This window comes from Chiloscyllium punctatum, chromosome 32 (genome assembly GCF_047496795.1).
Source record: "Chiloscyllium punctatum isolate Juve2018m chromosome 32, sChiPun1.3, whole genome shotgun sequence".
NCBI lineage: Eukaryota > Metazoa > Chordata > Chondrichthyes > Orectolobiformes > Hemiscylliidae > Chiloscyllium > Chiloscyllium punctatum.
In genome coordinates, this window is record NC_092770.1 from 73509912 (window position 1) to 73525438 (window position 15527).

Consider the following 15527-nt stretch of genomic DNA (forward strand, 5'->3'; position numbering starts at 1 on the left):
CTCGCCCTCTGTTTCAGCCCCTCTGTTTCTCGCACTCTTTTTCAGCCCCTCTGTTTCTCGCCCTCTGTTTCAGCCCCTCTGTTTCTCGCCCTCTGTTTCAGCCCCTCTGTTTCAGCACCTCTGTTTCAGCCCCTCTGTTTCAGCCCCTCTGTTTCTCGCCCCCTGTTTCAGCCCCTCTGTTTCAGCCCCTCTGTTTCAGCCCCTCTGTTTCAGCCCTTCTGTTTCTCGCCCTCTGTTTCAGCCCCTCTGTTTCAGCCCCTCTGTTTCTCGCCCCCTGTTTCAGCCCCTCTGTTTCAGCCCCTCTGTTTCAGCCCCTCTGTTTCAGCCCCTCTGTTTCTAGCCCTCTGTTTCAGCCCCTCTGTTTCACGCCCTCTGTTTCTCGCCCCCTGTTTCAGCCCCTCTGTTTCAGCCCCTCGGTTTCTCGCCCTCTGTTTCAGCCCCTCTGTTTCAGCCCCTCTGTTTCTCGCCCTCTGTTTCAGCCCCTCTGTTTCAGCCCCTCTGTTTCAGCCCCTCTGTTCAGCCACTCGGTTTCTCGCCCTCTGTTTCAGCCCCTCGGTTTCTCGCCCTCTGTTTCAGCCCCTCTGTTTCAGCCCCTCTGTTTCAGCCCCTCTGTTTCTCGCCCTCTGTTTCAGCCCCTCTGTTTCAGCCCCTCTGTTTCTCGCCCCCTGTTTCAGCCCCTCTGTTTCAGCCCCTCTGTTTCTCGCCCTCTGTTTCAGCCCCTCTGTTTCTCGCCCTCTGTTTCTCGCCCTCTGTTTCAGCCCCTCTGTTTCAGCCCCTCTGTTCCAGCCCCTCTGTTTCAGCCCCTCTGTTTCAGCCCCTCTGTTTCAGCCCCTCTTTTTCTCGCCCTCTGTTTCAGCCCCTCTGTTTCAGCCCCTCTGTTTCAGCCCCTCTGTTTCTCGCCCTCTGTTTCAGCCCATCGGTTTCTCGCCCTCTGTTTCAGCGCCTCTGTTTCAGCCCCTCTGTTTCAGCCCCTCTGTTTCAGCCCCTCTGTCACTCGCCCTCAGTTTCACCCCCTCTGTTTCTCGCCCCCTGTTTCAGCCCCTCTGATTCAGCCCCTCTGTTTCTCGCCCCCTGTTTCAGCCCCTCTGTTTCAGCCCCTCTGTTTCTCACCCTCTGTTTCAGCCCCTCGGTTTCTCGCCCTCTGTTTCAGCCCCTCTGTTTCAGCCCCTCTGTTTCAGCCCCTCTGTTTCTCGCCCCCTGTTTCAGCCCCTCTGATTCAGCCCCTCTGTTTCTCGCCCCCTGTTTCAGCCCCTCTGTTTCAGCCCCTCTGTTTCTCACCCTCTGTTTCAGCCCCTCGGTTTCTCGCCGTCTGTTTCAGCCCCTCTGTTTCAGCCCCTCTGTTTCAGCCCCTCTGTTTCTCGCCCCCTGTTTCAGCCCCTCTGTTTCAGCCCCTCTGTTTCAGCCCCTCTGTTTCAGCCCTTCTGTTTCTCGCCCTCTGTTTCAGCCCCTCTGTTTCAGCCCCTCTGTTTCTCGCCCCCTGTTTCAGCCCCTCTGTTTCAGCCCCTCTGTTTCAGCCCCTCTGTTTCAGCCCCTCTGTTTCTCGCCCTCTGTTTCAGCCCCTCTGTTTCTCGCCCTCTGTTTCTCGCCCCCTGTTTCAGCCCCTCTGTTTCAGCCCTTCGGTTTCTCGCCCTCTGTTTCAGCCCCTCTGTTTCAGCCCCTCTGTTTCAGCCCCTCTGTTTCAGCCCCTCTGTTTCAGCCCCTCGGTTTCTCGCCCTCTGTTTCAGCCCCTCTGTTTCTCGCCCTCTGTTTCAGCCCTTCTGTTTCAGCCCCTCTGTTTCAGCCCCTCTGTTTCAGCCCCTCTGTTTCTCGCCCTCTGTTTCTCACCCTCTGTTTCTCGCCCCCTGTTTCAGCCCCTCTGTTTCAGCCCCTCTGTTTCTCGCCCTCTGTTTCAGCCCCTCTGTTTCTCGCCCCTGTTTCAGCCCCTCTGTTTCAGCCCCTCTGTTTCTCGCCCTCTGTTTCAGCCCCTCTGTTTCTCGCCCTCTGTTTCTCGCCCTCTGTTTCAGCCCCTCTATTTCAGCCCCTCTGTTTCAGCCACTCTGTTTCAGCCCCTCGGTTTCTCGCCCTTAGTTTCAGCCCCTCTGTTTTTCGCCCTCTGTTTCAGCTCTTCTGTTTCAGCCCCTCTGTTTCAGCCCCTCTGTTTCTCGCCCTCTGTTTCTCGCCCTCTGTTTCTCGCCTTCTGTTTCAGCCCCTCTGTTTCAGCACCACTGTATCAGCCCCTCTTTTTCAGCCCCTCGGTTTCTCGCCCTCTGTTTCAGCCCCTCTGTTTCTCGCCCTCTTTTTCAGCCCCTCTGTTTCTCGCCCTCTGTTTCAGCCCCTCTGTTTCTCGCCCTCTGTTTCAGCCCCTCTGTTTCAGCACCTCTGTTTCAGCCCCTCTGTTTCAGCCCCTCTGTTTCTCGCCCCCTGTTTCAGCCCCTCTGTTTCAGCCCCTCTGTTTCAGCCCCTCTGTTTCAGCCCTTCTGTTTCTCGCCCTCTGTTTCAGCCCCTCTGTTTCAGCCCCTCTGTTTCTCGCCCCCTGTTTCAGCCCCTCTGTTTCAGCCCCTCTGTTTCAGCCCCTCTGTTTCAGCCCCTCTTTTTCTAGCCCTCTGTTTCAGCCCCTCTGTTTCTCGCCCTCTGTTTCTCGCCCCCTGTTTCAGCCCCTCTGTTTCAGCCCCTCGGTTTCTCGCCCTCTGTTTCAGCCCCTCTGTTTCAGCCCCTCTGTTTCGGCCCCTCTGTTTCAGCCCCTCTGTTTCTCGCCCTCTGTTTCAGCCCCTCTGTTTCAGCCCCTCTGTTTCAGCCCCTCTGTTCATCCCCTCGGTTTCTCGCCCTCTGTTACCGCCCCTCGGTTTCTCGCCCTCTGTTTCAGCCCCTCTGTTTCAGCCCCTCTGTTTCTCGCCCTCTGAATCAGCCCCTCTGTTTCAGCCCCTCTGTTTCTCGCCCCCTGTTTCAGCCCCTCTGTTGCAGCCCCTCTGTTTCTCGCCCTCTGTTTCAGCCCCTCCGTTTCTCGCCCTCTGTTTCTCGCCCTCTGTTTCAGCCCCTCTGTTTCAGCCCCTCTGTTCCAGCCCCTCTGTTTCAGCCCCTCTGTTTCAGCCCCTCTGTTTCTAGCCCTCTGTTTCAGCCCCTCTGTTTCAGCCCCTCTATTTCAGCCCCTCTGATTCTCACCCTCTGTTTCTCGCCCCCTGTTTCAGCCCCACTGTTTCAGCCCCTCGGTTTCTCGCACTCTGTTTCATCCCCTCTGTTTCAGCCCCTTTGTTTCAGCCCCTCTGTTTCAGCCCCTCTGTTTCTCGCCCTCTGTTTCAGCCCCTCTGTTTCAGCCCCACTGTTTCAGCCCCTCTGTTTCTCGCCCTCTGTTTCAGCCCCGCTGTTTCAGCCCCTCTTTTTCTCGCCCTCTGTTTCAGCCCCTCTGTTTCAGCCCCTCTGTTTCAGCCCCACTGTTTCTCGCCCTCTGTTTCAGCCCCTCGGTTTCTCGCCCTCTGTTTCAGCGCCTCTGTTTCAGCCCCTCTGTTTCAGCCCCTCTGTTTCAGCCCCTCTGTCTCTCGCCCTCAGTTTCAGCCCCTCTGTTTCTCGCCCTCTGTTTCAGCCCCTCTGTTTCAGCCCCTCTGTTTCTCGCCCCCTGTTTCAGCCCCTCTGTTTCAGCCCCTCTGTTTCTCGCCCTCTGTTTCAGCCCCTCGGTTTCTCGCCCTCTGTTTCAGCCCCTCTGTTTCTCTTCCTCTGTTTCAGCCCCTCTGTTTCTCGCCCCCTGTTTCAGCCCCTCTGTTTCAGCCCCTCTGTTTCAGCCCCTCTGTTTCAGCCCTTCTGTTTCTCGCCCTCTGTTTCAGCCCCTCTGTTTCAGCCCCTCTGTTTCAGCCCCTCTGTTTCTCACCCTCTGTTTCAGCCCCTCGGTTTCTCGCCCTCTGTTTCAGCCCCTCTGTTTCAGCCCCTCCGTTTCAGCCCCTCTGTTTCAGCCCCTCTGTTTCAGCCCTTCTGTTTCTCGCCCTCTGTTTCAGCCCCTCTGTTTCAGCCCCTCTGTTTCTCGCCCCCTGTTTCAGCCCCTCTGTTTCAGCCCCTCTGTTTCTCGCCCTCTGTTTCAGCCCCTCTGTTTCTCGCCCCCTGTTTCAGCCCCTCTGTTTCAGCCCCTCTGTTTCTCGCCATCTGTTTCAGCCCCTCTGTTCCTCGCCCTCTGTTTCACTCCCTCTGTTTCAGCCCCTCTGTTTCAGCCCCTCTGTTTCTAGCCCTCTGTTTCAGCCCCTCTGTTTCTCGCCCTCTGTTTCTCGCGCCCTGTTTCAGCCCCTCTGTTTCAGCCACTCGGTTTCTCGCCCTCTGTTTCAGCCCCTCTGTTTCAGCCCCTCTGTTTCGGCCCCTCTGTTTCAGCCCCTCTGTTTCTCGCCCTCTGTTTCAGCCCCTCTGTTTCAGCCCCTCTGTTTCAGCCCCTCTGTTCATCCCCTCGGTTTCTCGCCCTCTGTTACCGCCCCTCGGTTTCTCGCCCTCTGTTTCAGCCCCTCTGTTTCAGCCCCTCTGTTTCAGCCCCTCTGTTTCTCGCCCTCTGTTTCAGCCCCTCTGTTTCAGCCCCTCTGTTTCTCGCCCCCTGTTTCAGCCCCTCTGTTTCAGCCCCTCTGTTTCTCGCCCTCTGTTTCAGCCCCTCCGTTTCTCGCCCTCTGTTTCTCGCCCTCTGTTTCAGCCCCTCTGTTTCAGCCCCTCTGTTCCAGCCCCTCTGTTTCAGCCCCTCTGTTTCAGCCCCTCTGTTTCTAGCCCTCTGTTTCAGCCCCTCTGTTTCAGCCCCTCTATTTCAGCCCCTCTGATTCTCACCCTCTGTTTCTCGCCCCCTGTTTCAGCCCCACTGTTTCAGCCCCTCGGTTTCTCGCACTCTGTTTCATCCCCTCTGTTTCAGCCCCTTTGTTTCAGCCCCTCTGTTTCAGCCCCTCTGTTTCTCGCCCCCTGTTTCAGCCCCTCTGTTTCAGCCCCTCTGTTTCTCGCCCTCTGTTTCAGCCCCTCCGTTTCTCGCCCTCTGTTTCTCGCCCTCTGTTTCAGCCCCTCTGTTTCAGCCCCTCTGTTCCAGCCCCTCTGTTTCAGCCCCTCTGTTTCAGCCCCTCTGTTTCTAGCCCTCTGTTTCAGCCCCTCTGTTTCAGCCCCTCTATTTCAGCCCCTCTGATTCTCACCCTCTGTTTCAGCCCCACTGTTTCAGCCCCTCGGTTTCTCGCACTCTGTTTCATCCCCTCTGTTTCAGCCCCTTTGTTTCAGCCCCTCTGTTTCAGCCCCTCTGTTTCTCGCCCTCTGTTTCAGCCCCTCTGTTTCAGCCCCACTGTTTCAGCCCCTCTGTTTCTCGCCCTCTGTTTCAGCCCCGCTGTTTCAGCCCCTCTTTTTCTCGCCCTCTGTTTCAGCCCCTCTGTTTCAGCCCCTCTGTTTCAGCCCCTCTGTTTCTCGCCCTCTGTTTCAGCCCCTCGGTTTCTCGCCCTCTGTTTCAGCGCCTCTGTTTCAGCCCCTCTGTTTCAGCCCCTCTGTTTCAGCCCCTCTGTCTCTCGCCCTCAGTTTCAGCCCCTCTGTTTCTCGCCCCCTGTTTCAGCCCCTCTGATTCAGCCCCTCTGTTTCTCGCCCCCTGTTTCAGCCCCTCTGTTTCAGCCCCTCTGTTTCTCACCCTCTGTTTCAGCCCCTCGGTTTCTCGCCCTCTGTTTCAGCCCCTCTGTTTCTCTTCCTCTGTTTCAGCCCCTCTGTTTCTCGCCCCCTGTTTCAGCCCCTCTGTTTCAGCCCCTCTGTTTCAGCCCCTCTGTTTCAGCCCTTCTGTTTCTCGCCCTCTGTTTCAGCCCCTCTGTTTCAGCCCCTCTGTTTCTCGCCCCCTGTTTCAGCCCCTCTGTTTCAGCCCCTCTGTTTCAGCCCCTCTGTTTCTCGCCCTCTGTTTCAACCCCTCTGTTTCTCGCCCCCTGTTTCAGCCCCTCTGTTTCAGCCCCTCTGTTTCTCGCCATCTGTTTCAGCCCCTCTGTTTTTCGCCCTCTGTTTCTCGCCCTCTGTTTCAGCCCCTCTGTTTCAGCCCCTCTGTTTGAGACCCTCTGTTTCAGCCCCTCGGTTTCTCGCCCTCTGTTTCAGCCCCTCTGTTTCTCGCCCTCTGTTTCAGCCCTTCTGTTTCAGCCCCTCTGTTTCAGCCCCTCTGTTTCTCGCCCTCTGTTTCTCGCCCTCTGTTTCTCGCCTTCTGTTTCTGCCCCTCTGTTTCAGCACCTCTGTTTCTCGCCCTCTGTTTCAGCCCCTCTGTTTCAGCCCCTCTGTTTCAGCCCCTCTGTTTCTCGCCCTCTGTTTCAGCCCCTCTGTTTCTCGCCCGCTGTTTCAGCCCCTCTGTTTCTCGCCCTCTGTTTCAGCCCCTCTATTTCAGCCCCTCTGATTCTCACCCTCTGTTTCTCGCCCCCTGTTTCAGCCCCACTGTTTCAGCCCCTCGGTTTCTCGCACTCTGTTTCATCCCCTCTGTTTCAGCCCCTTTGTTTCAGCCCCTCTGTTTCAGCCCCTCTGTTTCTCGCCCTCTGTTTCAGCCCCTCTGTTTCAGCCCCACTGTTTCAGCCCCTCTGTTTCTCGCCCTCTGTTTCAGCCCCGCTGTTTCAGCCCCTCTTTTTCTCGCCCTCTGTTTCAGCCCCTCTGTTTCAGCCCCTCTGTTTCAGCCCCTCTGTTTCTCGCCCTCTGTTTCAGCCCCTCGGTTTCTCGCCCTCTGTTTCAGCGCCTCTGTTTCAGCCCCTCTGTTTCAGCCCCTCTGTTTCAGCCCCTCTGTCTCTCGCCCTCAGTTTCAGCCCCTCTGTTTCTCGCCCCCTGTTTCAGCCCCTCTGTTTCTCGCCCTCTGTTTCTCGCCTTCTGTTTCTGCCCCTCTGTTTCAGCACCTCTGTTTCTCGCCCTCTGTTTCAGCCCCTCTGTTTCAGCCCCTCTGTTTCAGCCCCTCTGTTTCTCGCCCTCTGTTTCAGCCCCTCTGTTTCTCGCCCCCTGTTTCAGCCCCTCTGTTTCAGCCCCTCTGTTTCAGCCCCTCTGTTTCAGCCCTTCTGTTTCTCGCCCTCTGTTTCAGCCCTTCTGTTTCAGCCCCTCTGTTTCTCGCCCCCTGTTTCAGCCCCTCTGTTTCAGCCCCTCTGTTTCAGCCCCTCTGTTTCTCGCCCTCTGTTTCAACCCCTCTGTTTCTCGCCCCCTGTTTCAGCCCCTCTGTTTCAGCCCCTCTGTTTCTCGCCATCTGTTTCAGCCCCTCTGTTTTTCGCCCTCTGTTTCTCGCCCTCTGTTTCAGCCCCTCTGTTTCAGCCCCTCTGTTTCAGCCCCTCTGTTTCAGCCCCTCGGTTTCTCGCCCTCTGTTTCAGCCCCTCTGTTTCTCGCCCTCTGTTTCAGCCCTTCTGTTTCAGCCCCTCTGTTTCAGCCCCTCTGTTTCTCGCCCTCTGTTTCTCGCCCTCTGTTTCTCGCCTTCTGTTTCTGCCCCTCTGTTTCAGCACCTCTGTTTCTCGCCCTCTGTTTCAGCCCCTCTGTTTCAGCCCCTCTGTTTCAGCCCCTCTGTTTCTCGCCCTCTGTTTCAGCCCCTCTGTTTCTCGCCCGCTGTTTCAGCCCCTCTGTTTCTCGCCCTCTGTTTCAGCCCCTCTGTTTCAGCCTCTCTGTTTCAGCCCCTCTGTTTCTCGCCCTCTGTTTCAGCCCCTCGGTTTCTCGCCCTCTGTTTCAGCGCCTCTGTTTCAGCCCCTCTGTTTCAGCCCCTCTGTCTCTCGCCCTCAGTTTCAACCCCTCTGTTTCTCGCCCCCTGTTTCACCCCCTCTGATTCAGCCCCTCTGTTTCTCGCCCCCTGTTTCAGCCCCTCTGTTTCAGCCCCTCTGTTTCTCACCCTCTGTTTCAGCCCCTCGGTTTCTCGCCCTCTGTTTCAGCCCCTCTGTTTCAGCCCCTCTGTTTCAGCCCCTCTGTTTCAGCCCCTCTGTTTCAGCCCTTCTGTTTCTCGCCCTCTGTTTCAGCCCCTCTGTTTCAGCCCCTCTGTTTCTCGCCCCCTGTTTCAGCCCCTCTGTTTCAGCCCCTCTGTTTCTCGCCCTCTGTTTCAGCCCCTCTGTTTCTCGCCCCCTGTTTCAGCCCCTCTGTTTCAGCCCCTCTGTTTCTCGCCATCTGTTTCAGCCCCTCTGTTTCTCGCCCTCTGTTTCTCTCCCTCTGTTTCAGCCCCTCTGTTTCAGCCCCTCTGTTTCTAGCCCTCTGTTTCAGCCCCTCTGTTTCTCGCCCTCTGTTTCTCGCCCCCTGTTTCAGCCCCTCTGTTTCAGCCACTCGGTTTCTCGCCCTCTGTTTCAGCCCCTCTGTTTCAGCCCCTCTGTTTCTCGCCCTCTGTTTCAGCCCCTCTGTTTCAGCCCCTCTGTTTCAGCCCCTCTGTTCATCCCCTCGGTTTCTCGCCCTCTGTTACCGCCCCTCGGTTTCTCGCCCTTTGTTTCAGCCCCTCTGTTTCAGCCCCTCTGTTTCAGCCCCTCTGTTTCTCGCCCTCTGTTTCAGCCCCTCTGTTTCAGCCCCTCTGTTTCTCGCCCCCTGTTTCAGCCCCTCTGTTTCAGCCCCTCTGTTTCTCGCCCCCTGTTTCAGCCCCTCCGTTTCTCGCCCTCTGTTTCTCGCCCTCTGTTTCAGCCCCTCTGTTTCAGCCCCTCTGTTCCAGCCCCTCTGTTTCAGCCCCTCTGTTTCAGCCCCTCTGTTTCTAGCCCTCTGTTTCAGCCCCTCTGTTTCAGCCCCTCTATTTCAGCCCCTCTGATTCTCACCCTCTGTTTCTCGCCCCCTGTTTCAGTCCCACTGTTTCAGCCCCTCGGTTTCTCGCACTCTGTTTCATCCCCTCTCTTTCAGCCCCTTTGTTTCAGCCCCTCTGTTTCAGCCCCTCTGTTTCTCGCCCTCTGTTTCAGCCCCTCTGTTTCAGCCCCACTGTTTCAGCCCCTCTGTTTCTCGCCCTCTGTTTCAGCCCCGCTGTTTCAGCCCCTCTTTTTCTCGCCCTCTGTTTCAGCCCCTCTGTTTCAGCCCCTCTGTTTCAGCCCCTCTGTTTCTCGCCCTCTGTTTCAGCCCCTCGGTTTCTCGCCCTCTGTTTCAGCGCCTCTGTTTCAGCCCCTCTGTTTCAGCCCCTCTGTTTCAGCCCCTCTGTCTCTCGCCCTCAGTTTCAGCCCCTCTGTTTCTCGCCCCCTGTTTCAGCCCCTCTGATTCAGCCCCTCTGTTTCTCGCCCCCTGTTTCAGCCCCTCTGTTTCAGCCCCTCTGTTTCAGCCCCTCTGTTTCAGCCCCTCGGTTTCTCGCCCTCTGTTTCAGCCCCTCTGTTTCTCTTCCTCTGTTTCAGCCCCTCTGTTTCTCGCCCCCTGTTTCAGCCCCTCTGTTTCAGCCCCTCTGTTTCAGCCCCTCTGTTTCAGCCCTTCTGTTTCTCGCCCTCTGTTTCAGCCCCTCTGTTTCAGCCCCTCTGTTTCTCGCCCCCTGTTTCAGCCCCTCTGTTTCAGCCCCTCTGTTTCAGCCCCTCTGTTTCTCGCCCTCTGTTTCTGCCCCTCTGTTTCTCGCCCCCTGTTTCAGCCCCTCTGATTCAGCCCCTCTGTTTCAGCCCCTCTGTTTCAGCCCCTCTGTTTCAGCCCCTCTGTTTCAGCCCTTCTGTTTCTCGCCCTCTGTTTCAGCCCCTCTGTTTCAGCCCCTCTGTTTCTCGCCCCCTGTTTCAGCCCCTCTGTTTCAGCCCCTCTGTTTCTCGCCCTCTGTTTCAGCCCCTCTGTTTCTCGCCCCCTGTTTCAGCCCCTCTGTTTCAGCCCCTCTGTTTCTCGCCATCTGTTTCAGCCCCTCTGTTTCTCGCCCTCTGTTTCTCTCCCTCTGTTTCAGCCCCTCTGTTTCAGCCCCTCTGTTTCAGCCCCTCTGTTTCAGCCCCTCGGTTTCTCGCCCTCTGTTTCAGCCCCTCTGTTTCTCGCCCTCGGTTTCAGCCCCTCTGTTTCTCGCCCTCTGTTTCAACCCCTCGGTTTCTCGCCCTCTGTTTTAGCCCCTCTGTTTGAGCCCCTCTGTTTCAGCCCCTCTGTTTCTCACCCTCTATTTCAGCCCCTCGGTTTCTCGCCCTCTTTTTCAGCCCCTCTGTTTCAGCACCTCTGTTTCAGCCCCTCCGTTTCTCGCCCCCTGTTTCAGCCCCTCTGTTTCAGCCCCTCTGTTTCAGCCCCTCTGTTTCAGCCCTTCTGTTTCTCGCCCTCTGTTTCAGCCCCTCTGTTTCAGCCCCTCTGTTTCTCGCCCCTGTTTCAGCCCCTCTGCTTCAGCCCCTCTGTTTCAGCCCCTCTGTTTCAGCCCCTCTGTTTATAGCCCTCTGTTTCAGCCCCTCTGTTTCAGCCCCTCTGTTTCTCGCCCTCTGTTTCTCGCCCCCTGTTTCAGCCCCTCTGTTTCAGCCCCTCTGTTTCTCGCCCTCTGTTTCAGCCCCTCTGTTTCAGCCCCTCTGTTCAGCCCCTCGGTTTCTCGCCCTCTGTTTCAGCCCCTCGGTTTCTCGCCCTCTGTTTCAGCGCCTCTGTTTCAGCCCCTCTCTTTCAGCCGCTCTGTTTCAGCCCCTCTGTCTCTCGCCCTCTGTTTCAGCACCTCTGTTTCTCGCTCCCTGTTTCAGCCCCTCTGATTCAGCCCCTCTGTTTCTCGCCCCCTGTTTCAGCCCCTCTGTTTCAGCCCCTCTGTTTCTCGCCCTCTGTTTCAACCCCTCTGTTTCAGCCCCTCTGTTTCAGCCCCTCTGTTTCAGCCCCTCTGTTTCTCACCCTCTGTTTCAGCCCCTCGGTTTCTCGCCCTCTGTTTCAGCCCCTCTGTTTCAGCCCCTCTGATTCAGCCCCTCTGTTTCTCGCCCCTGTTTCAACCCCTCTGTTTCAGCCCTTCTGTTTCTCGCCCTCTGTTTCAGCCCCTCTGTTTCAGCCCCTCGGTTTCTCGCCCTCTGTTTCAGCCCCTCTGTTTGAGCCCCTCTGTTTGAGCCCCTCTGTTTCTCGCCCTCTGTTTCAGCCCCTCTGTTTCTGGCCCCCTGTTTCAGCCCCTCTGTTTCAGCCCCTCTGTTTCTCGCCCTCTGTTTCAGCCCCTCTGTTTCTCGCCCTCTGTTTCTCGCCCTCTGTTTCAGCCCCTCTGTTTCAGCCCCTCTGTTTCAGCCACTCTGTTTCAGCCCCTCAGTTTCTCGCCCTCTGTATCAGCCCCTCTGTTTCAGCCCCTCTGATTCAGCCCCTCTGTTTCTCGCCCCTGTTTCAACCCCTCTGTTTCAGCCCTTCTGTTTCTCGCCCTCTGTTTCAGCCCCTCTGTTTCAGCCCCTCAGTTTCTCGCCCTCTGTTTCAGCCCCTCTGTTTCAGCCCCTCTGATTCAGCCCCTCTGTTTCTCGCCCCTGTTTCAACCCCTCAGTTTCAGCCCTTCTGTTTCTCGCCCTCTGTTTCAGCCCCTCTGTTTCAGCCCCTCTGTTTCAGCCCCTCTGTTTCTCGCCCTCTGTTTCAGACCCTCTGTTTCTCGCCCCCTGTTTCAGCCCCTCTGTTTCAGCCCCTCTGTTTCTCGCCCTCTGTTTCAGCCCCTCTGTTTCTCGCCCTCTGTTTCTCGCCCTCTGTTTCAGCCCCTCTATTTCAGCCCCTCTGTTTCAGCCACTCTGTTTCAGCCGCTCGGTTTCTCGCCCTCTGTTTCAGCCCCTCTGTTTCTCGCCCTCTGTTTCAGCCCCTCTGTTTCAGCCCCTCTGTTTCTCGCCCTCTGTTTCTCGCCATCTGTTTCAGCCCCTCTGTTTCAGCACCTCTGTTTCAGCCCCTCTTTTTCAGCCCCTCGGTTTCTCGCCCTCTGTTTCAGCCCCTCTGTTTCTCGCCCTCTTTTTCAGCCCCTCTGTTTCTCGCCCCCTGTTTCAGCCCCTCTGTTTCAGCCCCTCTGTTTCTCGCCCTCGGTTTCAGCCCCTCTGTTTCTCGCCCTCTGTTTCAACCCCTCGGTTTCTCGCCCTCTGTTTTAGCCCCTCTGTTTGAGCCCCTCTGTTTCAGCCCCTCTGTTTCTCACCCTCTATTTCAGCCCCTCGGTTTCTCGCCCTCTTTTTCAGCCCCTCTGTTTCAGCACCTCTGTTTCAGCCCCTCTGTTTCTCGCCCCCTGTTTCAGCCCCTCTGTTTCAGCCCCTCTGTTTCAGCCCCTCTGTTTCAGCCCTTCTGTTTCTCGCCCTCTGTTTCAGCCCCTCTGTTTCAGCCCCTCTGTTTCTCGCCCCTGTTTCAGCCCCTCTGCTTCAGCCCCTCTGTTTCAGCCCCTCTGTTTCAGCCCCTCTGTTTATAGCCCTCTGTTTCAGCCCCTCTGTTTCAGCCCCTCTGTTTCTCGCCCTCTGTTTCTCGCCCCCTGTTTCAGCCCCTCTGTTTCAGCCCCTCTGTTTCTCGCCCTCTGTTTCAGCCCCTCTGTTTCAGCCCCTCTGTTCAGCCCCTCGGTTTCTCGCCCTCTGTTTCAGCCCCTCGGTTTCTCGCCCTCTGTTTCAGCGCCTCTGTTTCAGCCCCTCTCTTTCAGCCCCTCTGTTTCAGCCCCTCTGTCTCTCGCCCTCTGTTTCAGCACCTCTGTTTCTCGCTCCCTGTTTCAGCCCCTCTGATTCAGCCCCTCTGTTTCTCGCCCCCTGTTTCAGCCCCTCTGTTTCAGCCCCTCTGTTTCTCGCCCTCTGTTTCAACCCCTCTGTTTCAGCCCCTCTGTTTCAGCCCCTCTGTTTCAGCCCCTCTGTTTCTCACCCTCTGTTTCAGCCCCTCGGTTTCTCGCCCTCTGTTTCAGCCCCTCTGTTTCAGCCCCTCTGATTCAGCCCCTCTGTTTCTCGCCCCTGTTTCAACCCCTCTGTTTCAGCCCTTCTGTTTCTCGCCCTCTGTTTCAGCCCCTCTGTTTCAGCCCCTCTGTTTCTCGCCCCCTGTTTCAGCCCCTCTGTTTCAGCCCCTCTGTTTGAGCCCCTCTGTTTGAGCCCCTCTGTTTCTCGCCCTCTGTTTCAGCCCCTCTGTTTCTGGCCCCCTGTTTCAGCCCCTCTGTTTCAGCCCCTCTGTTTCTCGCCCTCTGTTTCAGCCCCTCTGTTTCTCGCCCTCTGTTTCTCGCCCTCTGTTTCAGCCCCTCTGTTTCAGCCCCTCTGTTTCAGCCACTCTGTTTCAGCCCCTCGGTTTCTCGCCCTCTGTATCAGCCCCTCTGTTTCAGCCCCTCTGATTCAGCCCCTCTGTTTCTCGCCCCTGTTTCAACCCCTCTGTTTCAGCCCTTCTGTTTCTCGCCCTCTGTTTCAGCCCCTCTGTTTCAGCCCCTCAGTTTCTCGCCCTCTGTTTCAGCCCCTCTGTTTCAGCCCCTCTGATTCAGCCCCTCTGTTTCTCGCCCCTGTTTCAACCCCTCAGTTTCAGCCCTTCTGTTTCTCGCCCTCTGTTTCAGCCCCTCTGTTTCAGCCCCTTTGATTCTCGCCCCCTGTTTCAGCCCCTCTGTTTCAGCCCCTCTGTTTCAGCCCCTCTGTTTCAGCCCCTCTGTTTCTCGCCCTCTGTTTCAGACCCTCTGTTTCTCGCCCCCTGTTTCAGCCCCTCTGTTTCAGCCCCTCTGTTTCTCGCCCTCTGTTTCAGCCCCTCTGTTTCTCGCCCTCTGTTTCTCGCCCTCTGTTTCAGCCCCTCTATTTCAGCCCCTCTGTTTCAGCCACTCTGTTTCAGCCGCTCGGTTTCTCGCCCTCTGTTTCAGCCCCTCTGTTTCTCGCCCTCTGTTTCAGCCCCTCTGTTTCAGCCCCTCTGTTTCTCGCCCTCTGTTTCTCGCCATCTGTTTCAGCCCCTCTGTTTCAGCACCTCTGTTTCAGCCCCTCTTTTTCAGCCCCTCGGTTTCTCGCCCTCTGTTTCAGCCCCTCTGTTTCTCGCCCTCTTTTTCAGCCCCTCTGTTTCTCGCCCTCTGTTTCAGCCCCTCTGTTTCTCGCCCTCTGTTTCAGCCCCTCTGTTTCAGCCCCTCTGTTTCAGCCCCTCTGTTTCTCGCCCCCTGTTTCAGCCCCTCTGATTCAGCCCCTCTGTTTCTCGCCCCCTGTTTCATCCCTTTGTTTCAGCCCCTCTGTTTCTCGCCCTCTGTTTCAACCCCTCGGTTTCTCGCCCTCTGTTTTAGCCCCTCTGTTTAAGCCCCTCTGTTTCAGCCCCTCTGTTTCAGCCCCTCTGTTTCTCACCCTCTGTTTCAGCCCCTCGGTTTCTCGCCCTCTTTTTCAGCCCCTCTGTTTCAGCACCTCTGTTTCAGCCCCTCTGTTTCTCGCCCCCTGTTTCAGCCCCTCTGTTTCAGCCCCTCTGTTTCAGCCCCTCTGTTTCAGCCCCTCTGTTTCTAGCCCTCTGTTTCAGCCCCTCTGTTTCAGCCCCTCTGTTTCTCGCCCTCTGTTTCTCGCCCCCAGTTTCAGCCCCTCTGTTTCAGCCCCTCGGTTTCTCGCCCTCTGTTTCAGCCCCTCTGTTTCAGCCCCTCTGTTTCTCGCCCTCTGTTTCAGCCCCTCTGTTTCTCGCCCTCTCTTTCAGCCCCTCTGTTTCAGCCCCTCTGTTCAGCCCCTCGGTTTCTCGCCCTCTGTTTCAGCCCCTCGGTTTCTCGCCCTCTGTTTCAGCCCCTCTGTTTCAGCCCCTCTGTTTCAGCCCCTCTGTTTCTCGCCCTCTGTTTCAGCCCCTCTGTTTCAGCCCCTCTGTTTCTCGCCCTCTGTTTCAGCCCCTCTGTTTCTCACCCTCTGTTTCAGCCCCTCTGTTTCAGCCCCTCTGTTTCTCGCCCCCTGTTTCAGCCCCTCTGTTTCAGCCCCTCTGTTTCTCGCCCTCTGTTTCAGCCCCTCTGTTTCTCGCCCTCTGTTTCTCGCCCTCTGTTTCAGCCCCTCTGTTTCAGCCCCTCTGTTCCAGCCCCTCTGTTTCAGCCCCTCTGTTTCAGCCCCTCTGTTTCTAGCCCTCTATTTCAGCCCCTCTGTTTCTCGCCCTCTGTTTCTCGCCCCCTGTTTCAGCCCCACTGTTTCAGCCCCTTTGTTTCAGCCCCTCTGTTTCAGCCCCTCTGTTTCTCGCCCTCTGTTTCAGCCCCTCTGTTTCAGCCCCACTGTTTCAGCCCATCTGTTTCTCGCCCTCTGTTTCAGCCCCTCTGTTTCAGCCCCTCTTTTTCTCGCCCTCTGTTTCAGCCCCTCTGTTTCAGCCCCTCTGTTTCAGCCCCTCTGTTTCTCGCCCTCTGTTTCAGCCCCTCGGTTTCTCGCCCTCTGTTTCAGCGCCTCTGTTTCAGCCCCTCTATTTCAGCCCCTCTGTTTCAGCCCCTCTGTCTCTCGCTCTCAGTTTCAGCCCCTCTGTTTCTCGCCCCCTGTTTCAGCCCCTCTGTTTCAGCCCTTCTGTTTCTCGCCCTCTGTTTCAGCCCCTCTGTTTCAGCCCCTCTGTTTCTCGCCCCCTGTTTCAGCCCCTCTGTTTCAGCCCCTCTGTTTCAGCCCCTCTGTTTCTCGCCCTCTGTTTCAGCCCCTCTGTTTCTCGCCCCCTGTTTCAGCCCCTCTGTTTCAGCCCCTCTGTTTCTCGCCATCTGTTTCAGCCCCTCTGTTTCTCGCCCTCTGTTTCTCGCCCTCTGTTTCAGCCCCTCTGTTTCAGCCCCTCTGTTTCAGCCCCTCTGTTTCAGCCCCTCGGTTTCTCGCCCTCTGTTTCAGCCCCTCTGTTTCTCGCCCTCTGTTTCAGCCCTTCTGTTTCAGCCCCTCTGTTTCAGC